The sequence below is a fragment of the Camellia sinensis genome, chromosome 2, assembly GCF_055761805.1.
Source record: "Camellia sinensis isolate YWXY chromosome 2, ASM5576180v1, whole genome shotgun sequence".
Taxonomy (NCBI): Eukaryota; Viridiplantae; Streptophyta; class Magnoliopsida; order Ericales; family Theaceae; genus Camellia; species Camellia sinensis.
Genome location: NC_138962.1, coordinates 99,443,223 through 99,460,550, shown reverse-complemented (window position 1 = coordinate 99,460,550; position 17,328 = coordinate 99,443,223). Strand labels below are relative to the sequence as shown.

The window sequence follows — 17,328 nt, the reverse complement described above, 5'->3', positions numbered from 1 at the left end:
TATTAAGAGCTTGTTTAGGGTACATTAAAATAGCCTTTTTTTTTATTTTTTATATTTTTTATCTTTTTTGGGTCACGTCACCTCTTTAATTTTCTCAATATCCTTTCGTAAAAAATCAAAATGTGCACTTATTTAAATCATTCAAAACAACCCTTAAGTGTTGTTTTGGGATTTTTTTATTTTTTGACTTTTTTTGGGGGCTTATTTTCATTTTTAGTGAGCTTTTAAAAAAAAAAAATCAAAAAACTTTGAAGTTCTAGATTCAGCTCGACAAGACAAACCAAAAAATTATATCTATATATATATATATTTACTTAAAAATTCTAAAAAAAATTGAAAAATCCAAAAATAAGTTGCTACAGATAAAGGGATTACTCTTCCTCTATTATGTATGTTCACTTCTTTCCATCTTAGTACCAATGTGGCTATCATTGCTATTTCACAAAACCATGGTTTTGAAAATGGGAAGTTCATTTGATTAATCGCATACAGAAATGTGCCTTTATATGAACTGTATTAAGTTGCTACAGATAAAGGGAATTATTTAATTACTATAAACATGCATGTACACTATGCTTGTTCCTTCTACAATGTTCATGGGAGCTTGACAAACTTTCCTTTGTTATTGTCTGCCCAAATGATAATTGCTGAAGAGTGTCCTCATTGAGCCTACCAGTGGTAATACTGGTATTGGCTTGGCTTTTATGGCGGTAGCTAAGGGTTATAAACTAATCATTACCATGCCTGCTTCTATGAGTCTGGAAAGGAGAATTATTCTCTGAGCTTTTGAAGCTGAGTTGGTTCTTATAGATCCTGCTAGGGGCATGAAATGGGCTGTTCAAAAGATGGAAGAAATAAAGGAAAAGACCCCCAATGCCTACATCTTTCAGCAATTTGAAAACCCTGCCAACCCAAAGGTATTATGGCACCAGTACTTTTCAGTTTCTGTATTATCACTTATCAGCATATGTTGGTAGTTGATTGGATAGATTAATTATTTGATCGATATCATCTGTTTAGGTCCATTATGAGACTGTTAGAATAGGAAATAATATTGCATATATTTTATTCTTATTTGATTTTATTTTTCCGTGATTGATGTAATGGGCTGGCCCATAATTTATGCCTGATAGCACTCCTGTAATTACGCTTTATTATCAATATAAAAAGGGATGAGGTCTCACTCATTCTCCAACTCTTTCTCTTCTCTAAAATCTTTATGGTATTAAAGCCATCCGTACCCTAGCAACCCTAATCCAGCCATAACCTAATTCTTCCATACCTTCTTACACCAAGAGTCAACACCAGTCCCACCCAACCCTCTGACACCCCTTGCCCAGGCCCTCGGCACTCTAGAACAGTCCTCCTAGGCTCCCTGACTACCTATTAGGGTTAGTCGGCAATCTTCTCCATTCAATGGTCAGAATTATCTAGCGTGGCCACAAAGTCTGACTATTTTTTTGAAGAGCACAGGGAAGATGGGGTATGTTGATGGTAGAATACAGGCACCTAGAACTACGAACCCTAGTTATAATCAGTGGGAAATCACCAATTCTCTCATCATGGGTTGGTTGATCCACTCTATGGTCCGTGAGATTGAAGAGGGCTATTTGGCTATGGACACTGCACAGGACATCCGGGAGGTTGTAGTTACCACTTACTCCCGCAAAGGGAACTTCTCACAGAATTTTGAGTTATGTTGCTCCATTGAAAGGTCGGTATAGGGTGAGATGACTGTTATCCAGTATTTTACCTTTCTTAGCAATGGATGGAAGCGATTTGACCATCTTCAAGATTATAAACTTGTCTGCCCCATGGATTCTGCTGGTTACCGAAAGTTTGTAGAATATGTACGAGTCTTCAAGTTCTTAGAAGGCATGAGTGTGGGGTATGATCCAGTTTGAAGTAGAGTACTTGGTATGGTTATGCTTTATTCTCTCCTGGAAGCTTTTCCTTATGTGCAGAATAAGGAGGATCGCCGCTCCACGATGCTTGCTTCTCCCACTATTAATCGTTCTACCTTGGTTTTTGCACCCCTGAAGATGGAGAGCGTATGACTTGTAGTTCTCGTCCTTCCTCAGAGAAGGATGCTCTTTTCTGTGACTACTGTTGTAGACCTCGACACATACGTGAGACTTGCTGGAAGCTGCATGAGACTCCATCTGGTGGTCGAGGAGATCGTCCTAATTCTTGAGGGGGTAGGTCGAGCTAGTCTAGAGGCCGAGGGACCAATGCTCAGGCACATCTTTCTGACACGGTTAAGCAACACTTTCAGCTTCCGTTGTCTCACTGGCTGTTGATGTTTCTGGGTTGTCTGCCTCAGAGTTTGAGATTGTTCTTCGCCACTTGTCAAACACTCATCACTTGGTAAGACTACAACCTTAATTATTTATGTTGATGATATTGTTCTGACAGATGATGACGTTGAAGAAATTCCTCGGTTGAAGGAGTACCTCGTCAAGGAGCTTGAAATCAAGGACTTGGGCACTTTGAAGTACTTTCTGGGTATTGAAGTAGCTATGTTCAAGGATGGTATTTTCATATGCCAGAGGAAGTATGTACTTGACTTGCTAAAGGAGACTGGGATGCTTGGAACTAGATCATGTGACATACCTCTAGAATCGGGTCAGAAGCTAAGTGAGGATCAAGGGGGAGAGCTAGTGGGCAAGGGGAGATACCAGAGATTAGTAGGGAAGCTTATACACTTATCCCATTCGCGCCCAGACATTACTATTGCAGTATGTATGATTAGCCAGTTTATGCATGCTCCTAAAACTACCCACTTAGAGGCAGTTATGAGGATTTTGAGATACCTGAAATCTTCTCTTGGAAATGGTCTCTATTTCTCAAAACATGGTCATCTTAGTGTGGAGACTTTTATTGATGCAGATTGGGCTGGATCAGTCACTGATAGACAATCAACTTTTGGGTATCACACATTTGTTGAAGGTAACCTGGTCACTTGGTGTAGTAAGAAACAAAATGTTGTTACTAGATCCAGTGCCGAGGCAAAATTCAAGGTTATGGCTCAAGGTGTATGCAAGTTATTGTGGATTAGATTATTGTTGAGACTTGGGGATTCATCAGACTGATTCCATGAGGCTGTAGGCGGCTATCAACATAGCTCATAATCTGGTTCAGCATGACAGAACCAAGCACGTTGAGATTGATAGGCACTTCATCAAGGAAAAACTCACTAGTGGCATCATATGCACTCCATTTGTGAAGATTGGTGATCAACTGGCGGATGTTCTTACCAAAGGAATAGGGAATAAACCATTTCATGACATGCTCAGCAAGCTGGGTATGAGAAATATCTTCGCACTAGCTTGAGAGGGAGTGTTAGAATAGGAAATAATATTGCATATATTTTATTCTTATTTGATTTTATTTTCCCTTGATTGATGTAATGGGCTGGCCCATAATTTATACCTGATAACACTCTTGTAATTACGCATTGTTATCAATATAAAAGGGGATGAGGTCTCACTCATTCCCTAACTCTTTCTCTTCTCTAAAATCTTCAGAGACCGCTGAACCAGAGATCTGGAAAGGCTCAGGTGGGAAAGTTGATGCCTTTGTTTTTGGGATAGGCACAGGTGGTACAATTACAGGTGTTAGGAGGTACCTTAAAGAGCAAAACCCTGAGATTAAGGTTAATCTTTTTCATTCTCTGATTTTATTGGAAAAGTAAAGTTTAATGAACTCCTCTCTCTCTCTCTCTCTCTCTCATTAATCTGTGTTCTTTTTCTTGTATTGCTGCTGGTGCCCTTCTTTATTCATATATAGCTATATGGTGTAGAACCAGTTGAAAGTGCAGTTTTAAATGGAGGAAAACCTGGTGAGTTGTGTTTTCCAACATGTCTCCCTATTTTCTATCCTGGTTTGGTGTCAACAATATTCTTGTATTTCTGGTGCATTCTTTCTTCTTTTAGATATTTTGTTGGCTTTGACAAGTTGGAATATATGATTTGGAATGAACTTGTGTTTGGCAATCATCATTAGGCATGGTTGTTACATGTGATTTTGGGAAACAAGCTAGGATTTTGGACATGATAATTTTTAACATCTGGGCACGTAGACACAACTGTGTATTTGGTTGTGGATTTACTATGATGAACTTATTTGTTTGTGACTTTGTTTCTGTACACAGAAGAATGATAGAAAACAAAGCTATTACTATGTAGCAGGATTGACAAAAACGAAGACCTGGTGTGCTCTACTAGATAGGTGGACTAGTTCACCTAAGCAGTCTAATTGTTTTAGCAGAGAGTACTTGTCTGTTGGGGGCTTTTCCCCCGCTTCTATTGTGGGGGTTTTGGGTGATTAAACTGTTGTCAAAGTAGTCCTATGATATGCTATGGAATATGTCAATGCAAACATTAGTAATGTTGAATAATGTTTAAAGCTTCATCATAATATACATTTTAAATTAGAAGCATTCACCTAATTAGGTGTGAACCTTAAACTTCAACATTTGACCGACTCAAATTTGAAGAATTAGAATAATCAGATGTACAACTTACAATGTAATATCAAGGGAACGAACTTGAAAGTACAACTTGGAAGTACATTTACAATCAGATGTACAATTATCAAGGAAACGAACTTGGAAGTACAACTTACAATGTAATATATATATATATATATATATATATTTTTGCTTAAAATGATTTATTGTTGTTTATATGTTTTGAGATTGGCTAGTGTAGGTCGGTTCCCATAGATCAAGGGCTTACCAATTATTGATTGACCAAACTCTCATGATTCTTCTGTGATGATCATAATAAATTGACCAATGAATTGAAAAAAAAAAAAGAGTGAATAGATATCAAACTACTTCAAATGGCTTGTCTTACAAACAAATGCCATTTTTCACTACTTGAGAGAGTGATAAGCAGTGGTTATTTTGTGTCTGAATTTTGTTGGTGCTTTTATATATAATGAAGACTTTCAATACTTGTGTTGAGGATCATTACTCCTTCAAAAATAATGTTATCATTTTTTAAAGTTGAAGTTGCCTAATGATTCGCTTTGTGTGGCAGATGACAAAACATGCTTGGTGTAGCTTGTTCAGTACTGATAGTAACCTTGTGACAAAATCTTTAGGCTCTCTTGTTAAATACTAAACTTACGACACGTTCCTTAGGCTTGACCTAGTTTCAGATTGTTTGTTGCATCTCAACATGTCTATAATGTATCTAATGACCAGTGATGTCAATGATATGTAAACTATAAAATGTTTGTCTTTTATTTTCTAGCACAATAAGATTTTCAAAATTTTATTTTTCTAAATTTTAACAGCATTTTTGATGCTATCAAGCTTTATTGGCTTTTTTCATTAGCAAACTCTAATAATTTTTCATGCCAAAATCTCTCTCTCTCTCTCTCTCTCTCACACACACACACACACACACACACACACACACACACACACACACACACACACACAGATACTCCTGTCGTAAAGGGGAGGCTTTAGTGCTTATCTTTGAATGTAGAAAAGGGACTAATTTTCTAGTTTTAATATTTTTGGGAATGTTTTGTATGTTAGACTTGTATCAAAACCATCGATCAACATGCTTTGTAACTAGCCATTGGTCAATGTCATGTGAATATCCTATCACCATTTTTTATACAAAAAATTGTGTGTTGAGTGTCACGAATGACCTGGTATGAATATTTTTCTTTAACATGTCCTGTAAAAGATTTAATTTTCTCATTTGTTGGATAAAAGCAAAGATTGGCTGCTAATCATTCTAGTCTTCTATTGTTGATTTTCTTGTATTAAGTGTAGTGCTTTATCAAAAGGCTGGGGCTCACCCCTCTGTACACCCTAGATTAATCAAGTAGCATATCTTTCCTTGGGCAAACTTCACTTTACCCTCCCTGTGGTTTGGGCCATGTACTGTTTGTCCCTAACATTTGGAAATGACCACATAACTACCTTGTGGTTTGTAGATTGAAGTCCACCATTAGGCCCGTTAACGATTTAATGAAAAAGACTAAAATATCTCTATATTTTCATCATTTGTTTGGAAGACAAAGTGCACTTTAACCCCTTATGCTTTATTCCATGTGTGGTTTACTCCTTTAACATTTGAAAATGACCGCATAACCCCCTTGTGGTTTGTGGACTAAAGTGCACCATTAGGCCCGTTGATGATTTAATGAAAAAGACTAAAATACCTCTATATTTTCGTCATTTGTTTAGAAGGCAAAGTGCACTTTAACCCCTATGCTTTATTCTATATGTGATTTACCCCCTTGAAATTTGAAAATGAACATATAATCCCTTTATGTTTGCAAAGTTGGATGGAATGTTTAACAGTACACTTTAGTTCACAAACCACATGTGGGTTGTGTGGTTATTTCCAAATGTTAGGGGGGTAAACCGCACATGGCCCAAACCACGGGGTAAAGTGAAGTTTGCCCTTTCCTTTTTATTGCTCTCTACATGCTACACTTGCATGTTTTTAAGCACAAGTTCGTAAGAATTGTGCTTGCAATAATGATACAAACAATGCCTAAAAGTGATTCAGTTATGTGAATATTTATGCCAAAAGCAGCACAGTTAGAGATTTCAAAGAATTTGCTTCCTTATTATGGTTTATATTTGGATGGATTTCATGTACAATATGTGACGTCATTTTGCCAATATACTGTTTGTGGTTGTTAACAGGGACTAAGAAAACCTTAAATATGGGTTTTCTTGCATGCAATTTGAAATGCATTGTTGAAAATTCAATGTGGGTATTACTGTCTCATATTCTTGTGCTTGGTTATGAGTTTGGAAATACTGTTGAGTAAAATTTTCCAGCATGAAAAAGAAAGTCCATACTTTGTTGATGACATCAAATTCACTGTTGATATATCCGTATTCACTTTAATAATTTGAGCTGCAATTTTATTTTTATTTTTTGTTGGCATCAACATTTGAAACCATGTATGAGAACATCTAACCAACTTATTGCATGTGCAATAGCCATTTATCTACTTTTCTGGTGGCCATCACGGCATTACCTAATACTTAGAATTTCTATAATTGCAAATTTTTGTTAATCTTTGAGCTTTCAAGAAGAGCAATATCTTTGTTTATTTGAACTTGACATATTACATGCTGTAATGTTTGAGGCCCTCATAAAATTCAAGGAATTGGTGCTGGTTTCATCCCTGGCGTAATGGATGTCGCTTTAGTTGATGAAGTTGTTCAAGTAAGCCTCAAAAATCTTTCTAACAAGGCAGTCTCATTCATTCAGTAAACATGTGAATGAATCTAATCATGCATCACGATTTGTGTATCATGAAGAAAAGTAAAGAAAAAAAATAAAGAAAGAAATGATAAAGATGTAGAGAATTGATTGGTGGTTATGTGTTTCATTTTATCTACAGCTTGGCATTTATATAGTCCTCAAAGTGTATAAACCATCACAAATCAGGGTGTCAGGGTAACCCTATGAGAATATTGCCTATATTCAGTTTCTCCTTTTTCCTTTTAGGCTTAGGAATTAGAGTTATATATGAGTTCTATATAAGTGATGTATTCTTTTAGGCTTAGGAATTAGAGTTCTATATAAGTGATGTATTATTTGTTTTATTGATTTAGTTTAATATACAGTTTCATTCAGAAAACTTACATGGTATCAGAGCTTGGTTCGAAACCCTAGCAGCCATTGTTGAAGCTTTTCTGTTTCATTGAACTCTTTAGTTCAACCTTGTGAATACGTGCGACCCATCTTATTTGAGATTGGGTTCGATTCATCTGATCTTGGTTCGAGTCGACCCATTTGGTTCGTCTGGTCTTTGTTCAAGTCGATCGTGGTCAATCTCCCCTCTCACCAGACTCGCGATCCTGGTTTGCTCTTGTTCCTCTCAAATCGATTGACTCCATCGGGTTCAGTCTCTCACGATTTGGCTTCGTAAGGTGGTTCTCTCTGTCGCGAAGGTCTCTCTCTCTCTCGCGACCTCTGTCTGACTCTAGTTTCTCCTTCTTGACTTCTCTCTTTGCTGCTGGTTCTGGGTATTTACACTTGAACTCCTAATTTGTTTTATTTATACTTTGACCCATAACATTCTATAAACTTTGTTTTATTACATTGTTGAATACTAAAATCCAAGCCATCAAATGCAAATTCACCGGTGACAATTATGCCTATCGGGCCAGTGTTATGAAGAATTTTCTTCTTAGTCAGAAAAAATAGGGCTATGTTTCGGGTTCTGTTCCTCCTCCATCGGACCCAAAGGTGAAAATATATCTGACTTTCTGTGATACTTGGGATTGTGATAATGCCCAAGTTTTTATTTGGTTTCATAAGTCTGTGGATGATCATATTAAAATGATGTTTTCCAAGTACAGTACTGCCAAGGAGAGATAGGATTATTTACTAGGTGTTTATCAGCAATTCAACTTTACCAAGTGGTATGAGTTGGAAATAGCTATGCAGAGTGCTCGTTAGCGAGATCAGACTATTCAGGACTTCTATATTAAGATGACAGGTCTCTGGGATCAGTTGGCTCTTATGGAACCACTTAGTCTCAAGATACTGGACGCTTATATTGAGTTTCGAGAGCAGGGTTATTTAGTGCAGTTCTTAATGGCTCTCTTCCCTTAGTATGAGGCTATCTGAGGTGACATCCTTCATCGGTCTCCTCTTCTCCCTGTGGATGCTATTGTTCGTCAGTTCCTCTATGAGGAAACCTGTCTTAAGACGACCAATCAGACTTTGCCTCCCTCTGTGTTCTTGGCTCCTACTAAGCCTCCTTTATTATCGACTTCACCTCCTCATTAGCTTCAGGCCACTGTGAAACCCAAGAAAAGACCATTAGATCCAGATAAGTGTGCTTTTTGCCATCAGAGTGGTCATTGGAAGAACAACTGTCCCAAGAAAGGATGTCAACCTGCTCCATCTTCTCAAACACAGTTCTACGGTCCTACTCCTGGTAGTTTTCGACCTCCTACCGCTTATACTACATCTACTCCGGCTCCCGATCTTGACTTGGCTTCCTTGAGTGCTCAGATTGCACAACTTCAATATATCCTGTCCACCTCTTAGCCATCCCCATCTGCCTCTGCTCTTATCTCTCTTTATTTAGGTTTGCTTGGATCCTCTTTAGGTATCCCTTCTTTTGTCTGGCTTTTTGATTCTAGTGCCTCTCATCATATGACTCATCACATTTCCTTACTTCAAAACTGTATTCCCCCGCCTATTCCTATTACTATTAATATTGCTAATGGGTTTGGTATGTCTATTCTATCTATTGGGTCTTTCTTACCCTCTGCCATGTCTGCTGTTACTATTTCCTTTGTTCTTTATGTCCCTCAATTATCTGTCAGTTTATTATCTATCAGTCAATTTGATGCTTCTGGTTTTGATGTTATCTTTTTCTCTTCTGTCTGTTGTGTGTAGGATCGGGTGTCCAAGAAGCAGATTGGAACTGGTCGTAGAGTTGGAGATCTCTATATGATGGAGCTTGCATCTCCCTTCATCCACCTCTCCAGCTGCACTTTCTTCGTTTCAGTTAGATTCTTAGTTGAGTCAGTTTTACTTATGGCATTCTTGCCTCGGTCATTTGTTTGTTGATCGCTTACGGTCTTTAGCTCAGTTAGGATTGTTGGGTAAAGTTTCTCTTAGTCAAATTGATGAATGTTGGGGGTGTTAACTTGCCAAAACGTCAGCTTTACCGTTTAATAAAAGTATGTCTATTTTTGTTTACTAAAAGGGATTCTGCATACTATGTGTCTTTTGTTGATGATTGCACCCACTATACTTAGGTTTATCTTATTACTCATAAATTTGATTTCTACCAAATATATTGTAACTTTTAGTCCATGATCACTACACAATTTGGATCTACCATTAAATTGTTACAGTCTGACTTAGGTGGGGAGTATTTTAAAACTGAGTTCTGTGAGTATCTGGCTAATTTAGGTACCATTCACCAAACTTCCTGTACTGACACATCAGTTCAAAATAGTTGTGTTGAGTGTAAACACCGTCATCTTCTTGAGACAGCTAGATCTCTCATTTCTGTCTCTGTTTCGGCTCCTTTTTGGGGGCAAGCCGTTCTTACAGCTGCTTTTCTTCTCAACTGTATACCTACCCCCTACTCTCTGGTCATTCTCCTTATGAGGCTCTATTTTCCCAACTCCTCAATTACTCTCTCCTTTGTGTTTTTGGGTTTGCATGTTTTGTCATTCTTCCTGAAAGATAGGACAAAACTTAGTGCCCGATATGTCTTTTTGGGATACAGTCTTACTCAGAAAGGCTATCGCTGTTACGATCCTGTTTCCCACTACCTTTATGTCTCTTACCATGTTGCCTTCCTAGAGCGTCTAGCTTATTTTCAGCTTCCTCCTCTCATTGCTTCGTTTCTAAAGAAGATTTGGTTCACATTAATCCATTTCCTTCTGAGGTCCCTCTTGATGAGTACATCTCTATTGTTCCCCATGAACTTGTTCATTCTTCTCTTCCTACTACACCTTTTGCTGAGTCCCTCTCCACCGTACCCCATGAGTCAATTCTATCCTCTTCACCTCCTCCCTCGTCTACTCAATTCTCCTCTTCTGTTGTTTTTGTCGCAAGGCTCTCCCTACACCAGTTGTCTTTGCCCCTGTTGTTGATTCTCCTACTTCTGACGACCCTGATTTGGCTAATCGTAAGTATCCCTTTCGCGTCTGTAAACAGGTAGTCAAACTTGGTTTTGCTAAAACCTATTTTCTCCTTCATATTGTACGTTTTTGTCTGCTATTTACTCTCTTTCAGAACCTCAGTCTTACAAGAAGGCCTGTCAAGATCTTAATTGGATTCAAGCTATGGAGGATGAGTTATCTGCATTATAAAAGACTAGTACTTGGGAGTTGGTTCCTCTGCTTGTTGGCAAGAATCTGATTGGTTGCAAATGGGTCTATAAAGTCAAGACTCATTCTGATGGTTCTCTTGAGCGCTATACAACTCGCCTGGTTGCCAAAGGTTTCTTACAAGAATATGGTATTAATTATGAGGAGAGTTTTGCTCCTGTTGTCAAGATGACTATTGTCCATACTTTGATCTCTGTTGCTTCTGTTTGTCATTGGCCTCTTTATCAGATGAATGTTAAGAATGTTTTTCTTAATGGCCATTTCACTGAGGAGGTTTACATGCATCATCCCCCTGGCCTTCACCATTCCTCGAGTCAGGTTTGTCGACTTTGACATGCTCTGTATGGTTTGAAGCAATCTCCTCGTGCTTGGTATGATTGTTTTCAGACAGCTGTTACTGAGCTTGGGTTTCATCCTTGTGCCCATGACTCTGCATTGTTTTTCTTCCCTACCTCTGCTGGTTTTGTTGCCTTATTATTATTATATGAAGGTCATATGATCATCATTGGTTCTGTCTCTTCTACTATCTTTGAGGTCAAGAAGCAAGCAGTATCTCTTTCGCACTTTCGAAATGAAGAATCTTGGACTATTGCGATATTTTCTTGGTATTGAGGTTGCTTCTTCTCCGAAGGGCTACTTTCTGTCTCAGGCCAAGTATGCCAACGAAGTTATCCATCGTGCCGGTCTTACTAACACTAGCTTTCTGAAACCCCCATTGAGCTTAATGTGAAGCTCAACACTATTGATGGTGTCCCTCTGGACGATCCTACGTTATATCACGAGTTTGTGGGTTGCTTAGTCTATCTGACAGTTACTCGCTCTAATCTTGCTTATGTTGTCCATGTGATTAGTCAGTTTGTTTCTGCTCCTCGTTTTACACATTGGGCTACTTTGATTTGGATTCTTCGCTATCTTTGCAGTACTATCTTTCAGGGCTTGCTATTATCTTCTACTTCTTCCTTAGACTTGGTGGCCTATGCTAATGTTGATTGGGTTGGTGATGTTAATGATTGTAAATTCACTTCTGGTTTCTGTATGTTTCTTGGCGATTAACTGATTTCTTGGAAAAGTAAGAAACAAACTGTTGTTGGCCGTTCTATTGCCGAAGCTGAGTATCATGCTATGACTCATTCTACTATTGAAATTGTCTAGCTTCGTAGTCTTTTATTTGATTTGGGTGTCCTTCAATCTTCTCCGACCTCTTTCTATTGTGATAACCACAATGCTATTCAGATTGCTCATAACACTGTCTTCCATGAACGGACAAAGCACATTGAGATTAATTGTCATTTTGTCCGTTAGCATCTGCAGTCTGGTTCTATCTCACTTCCTTTTATCTCTTCGACTCTGCCACTTGCTGGCTTTTTCACCAAGACTCACACCACTGCTCAATTTCTGTTTCTTCTTGACAAACTCTCAGTGTTTTCTGCTAACACACCTTGAGTTTGAGCGAGGGTGTGAGAATATTGCCTATATTCGGTTTCTCCTTTTTCCTTTTAGGCTTAGGAATTAGAGTTCTATATGAGTTCTATATAAGTGATGTATTCTTTTAGGCTTAAGAATTAGAGTTCTATATAAGTGATGTATTCTTTGTTTTATTGAATCAGTCTAATATATAGTTTTATTCAGAAAACTTACAAACCCTGTTAAAGTTCAGCTGGCATAGGGAATAAATAGCCTAAAACAAGTTGTAGGATTCTTGAAATAGGTTTATTCATCGAAAAAAAAGATTCTTGAAATTGGCTAAGCAAAATACTCTTGGTTTGTTCAGTCAAAGTGCATGGAAAGGGGAATTCATAACTTATCCCATGTATGTCAGGATTTCTTGTGACCGTTGACTAGGGTGAGTGAGAAGTCCAAGACCTGTTATTAAATAAAATAGTTTACATTGTACATTAGAACAGATTTAAAAAAAAAAAAAAAAGGTCTACCTTTTGACATGTGCTACGATTTGCTAAAGTACTTATTTTTCCAGTGCAATAGTGATAATAACACGTGTTTTAATGGAGCATGTTTACTTGTATGAGAAAGCCTTATGTAATTGTTATTACTCTTCCATCATTTTTTGCTGCTTTTCATATTCAAAGGCCAATCTCTGATAATTATTGCTGAGTTATTAATGTTTGAACTTTGCAAATATCAAGTGAGGAAGCTATTGAAACTGCCAAGCTTCTTGCATTGAAAGAAGGTTTGCTGGTAAGAACATAATTCTCCATATTATTCAACTGTTGGTCTTACAGGCATTTTTATATCGCTTTCCTCTCTAAAAATTACGGAACTCTTAAGTTCATGTCTTAGGTTTTTTTTTTTTAGTTCTCAAGTTTGATGGTGCTTATGGTAACATGTATTGTGGGTAGGAATATCATCTGATGTTGCTGCGGCTGCTGCAATTTAGATAGCTAAGAGGCCAGAAAATGCTGGAAAAGTCATTGTTGTATGTTTGATTTTCTGCATACAAGTTCAGCTTTGCTGTTTTGTTATGTCATTTGTGTATATTTTGTTCTCAATTGGGCAAATTTTAATGTACTAGAAGATATTGCATCGTAATTTGGCTGAACACAACATTGGACAAATCTCAGAATTTTAACCACCTACAAATATTCTATTGTTTGTTTTTGACAAGTGGTGTTCCCCAGCTTTGGAGAGCATTATTTGTCATCTGTGCTGTTTGACTCCTTGAAGCGTGAGGCAGAGAATATGACTTTTGAACCCTGAGATTTTTCCTAGCTTTAGAAAGGTGAAAATATGTCAAGTTTTTAAGGTTGCAATGCAGTTTTGTTCTGGGCGCTTTTGCTTTGGTTCTTCTTGGTTTTTAAATAAATCTTGTGAGTATTACTAGTTTAGTTGATGTTTGTGTTTGCAAGAGGGTATGTTGGCTGAATTTTGGTCTCAGCTCTATAATTTGAAATAAAACAAAAGTTTGATGCTTAGAATATGCTCAGAATAATTTTTTTCGCTAATATATTTAGTTAGTGAGAAATGAAAGTTGAATTGCCAGTATATTATTATTTGCTTGGGTAAAGTATATTGAAATGGTCAATGCTATTTTGATATAAGGAAATTTAGCTTGACAACTTTTAGTACAATCAAAGATAGAGAGGACACTATTTGCTCCCTAATTGTGCCTTTGCATTAAGAGAACCAATATTTTGCACAAAATTGCCAAAAGCTCCTATAGAGGAGCTATGTTTATGTTTGGATTGGATTGTGAATTTATTAAGGGAAAGAAAAATGGAAATATACATAGGATAAATTACATTTTCACCCCTATAGAGTATGATTCTTTTCTCACTTTGGTCCTTGAAAAAAGATTCTTACTTTGATCTCTAACTCTCCATTTTTAGTCCAAATTCCAAAAATGGTGCCACAAGAACTTTCACTTTCCTTTACTCTCCTATTCTCTTCCCTCCTTTGTGCACCTTTTCACCCCAATCCACAACTGACCACCTCGCTCCTAACCTACTACCTGATCTCTTCCACTAGCCTCAACACTTCAACTTGCAGCCTCTTTACTTGAATGATGCATACCTGTTTTCATTTTCGTGCACCTATATAAAGTTGATTTTCGAGATTAGTTGAATTTAGGGGTGGGGATGGTTTTGAGATTATGTTGGGTTTGGTTTTATGGACCAAAATGGGAAAACTTAATATGTTTAATGACCAAAATGAGAACATAATTTGTCAGGGATGGAATTGAAAATTTTGTAACTTTTAAATTGTGATAATTAGAACAAAGTGAGAAATAATAAATAATTACAGATCAGTATGAGAAATAACTCATGCTCACACAGCTTTGCCGAATTCTCCTCTCTTCGGGAGATTGACATGTAAATATATTCAACATTAATGCAAATCCATTCAAGCTCAACTCATAAATATAGAACTAAGTTTGGATAGGGGCCACATGAAAGCAGGCCCCCACTGCCACAAATGATGCCATAGGCTCTGCCACTTGGACAGACCTTAGGCGAGCGCCCCCCCTAAGTGCAATGGAGGTCACTAACCTAGGCCATGGGCCTCATTGATCACCCATTTGACCCGCCCAGGTAAGTATGTTTTAGTGATGCTGCCCAGTCCTTATCTATTGCCTCACAATTGCCTCTCCTGCTTCATGTTTGTTCAATATGGGAATGACGGCAACATCTCGACATGGAGGTTGTGCCTTGAAACTTCTAAACAACATGCAAAATGTTGGTTTTACAGTTTTTGAGATGATTAATCATCAAACAGATTCCTATTCCATCTAGTAGATAGTTTTATTTGCAAGATTCCCTCTACTAAATTTTACTAAATCTTTTTGGCAAAATTCATCTATCAATGAACAAATACATACAAGAAATTGAGTTTTCTTATCCTTTACTGTGATGTATCTTTTTCGTGAAATTACTTTCCCATCAAAACTCTTGACAAGTGTGACAAGTGAACGGAGCCTAATGTTGTGAAAAACTCGAGTACTTTATGAATAATGCTGTTTTCATTATATTTTTCCATTGATAATTAAAATAGCAAAACATAACAGAAGCCCCATATAGAATAATGTCTAGCATGACAGTTAGTAGGCTTTCCCTGGGAGGCTATTGATGATCAAATAAGAAATCTTTTTATTTTTATTTTTATTATTTATCATTTTGAAAAACTCCCTCAAAACTTGTTGTGTAGTGCGACATACATTGTGCGATCTTTTTCAATCCCAATGTATACTACTGAAGTAATGATTGTGAAGCCTAAGCACAAAGAGCCAATTCAAATGCCAATTTTTTGGTTATGGATCTTTTCTCCCCGTCTCAAATTATATATAAGTCATAATCAATGGAACATGTGAGAATATTGAGACAAAATATTTAAGGTATAATTAAACGACTATGTTGATGTAACGTCTCAAAATTTTGGAATATCAAGGAAAATTAAATAAATAAAATAACTTATTAAGTTAAAAATTTAACATTTTAATTAGATATTGCAACTCTTATACATGACCAAAGGTTCAAACAACACTAAATAAAAAAATAAAAAATAAAAACCTTAAAATTTCCAAATACAACATTAAATGAAATCACAAAGTCCTTAATTGTTAATATATAAGATTATAAAATTTTGTTCGGCTCTAGTCATAGTTTCAAATCAGCCAAAGCTCTATGTTAACATCAACTCCATTTTCAACTTCCATTCCTTTCTTGTCAAAATCTGGCATAAAACGCCAGGGTAACAAAAATATATGCCATAAGCTTTTCAGCATAGAAAGAAAATACAACAAACTTACTTTTCTTTTTATGAGAAAAATAACGAGATTATAAGTATGATCTAACAATATAATTGCAAACATAAATTACAACTATTAAAATAATTTCAACAATTTTAATAAATTAGGTGACACTTGAAATCTCACCAAAGAGATTTAACTTACCAACTACTAAGCCATCAACCACTAAGCCATGGCCACGGTTAATTTAAAATCCCCCTTGGTCAAATAATTACGTGTTACAAATTGTGACTACCAAGGATGGCCACGCCCAAAGTTACATAACCAAGTAGTGGTTTTTGTAGTTTGCCCCAAGAGAATGGTCTGTCAGGGGTACGTATCCTCCCTGTGTGCCACCCGCACATCCACCCTTATTCCAAAACTGAATATTGATAAGGGTTCAAATACGTCCTGTGCCATCTTAAGGTATTGGACAAGAATTACATAAAATTAGGACTCATCCTGAATAACTGGTATTAACTGTCAACCATTAATTTTGTACCTCTCGTTGATCATTTTAGTTAATTTCCATAATAATCACTAATAATTACAAACTTAGGTCACCATCGATGTTATAGCATTTTACTACAATTTCCAAGAGAATATATTAACAATTACGTTCTACAATAATCAATCAATGTACATATTATTGTGAATAGTTAAATCAAGCCATAAGGTGAAATAATAATTTTAAATACTAAAATAAATCACAACATCACACATGCATAAATTAGTAATTTACAAGATTCAATTAAGTAAACTAGAACAACACTTATTTTTAATTCTAATAAATAATTGAAATGGTAATCTTTGATTCTTTTAATATTCTGCCCAAAATTTTTTGAACTTAAATTTCGTAGTTAAAATTACAAATAAATTATTTAGACAATTCTAAAATTCATATAATTTTCAGGAATGTTCAACAAACATATTATGTCATTTTTCAAAAATAATTTCCCGAAAATAAATTATAAATAATTTTATAAAATTACAAGAAGTTACATGACACAGATTCATTACATTTTCTTAAAATAATTCCATACGGAAATTTAAAAATCAAATTCATAATATAAAAATTGAGGATGAAACTTGACTTCTCAAATTTAATTTTTAACTTAGAAAATACTAGATCTGGTCTAATATAGGATTTTTAGTGATTTTTCAAACATGAAGTATAATCTGTCTAAAAATCCAGATTGAATTAAAATTTCATATAAATTCGTACAAAAAT

General features: G+C 36.3%; 1 non-coding gene and 1 pseudogene across 1 annotated transcript; one reads left to right on the top strand and one right to left on the bottom strand.

Annotated features, from left to right (window-relative positions):
- The first annotated feature begins 657 nt into the window (after positions 1-657).
- Positions 658-13,573, top strand: LOC114284277 (cysteine synthase-like; annotated as a pseudogene).
- Positions 13,574-14,751: 1,178 nt separating this feature from the next.
- On the bottom strand, positions 14,752-14,912 carry LOC114284299 (U1 spliceosomal RNA). The gene has a single exon (XR_003636842.1). It is a non-coding gene; the product is annotated as a U1 spliceosomal RNA (small nuclear RNA).
- Between the last annotated feature and the right edge of the window lie 2,416 nt (positions 14,913-17,328).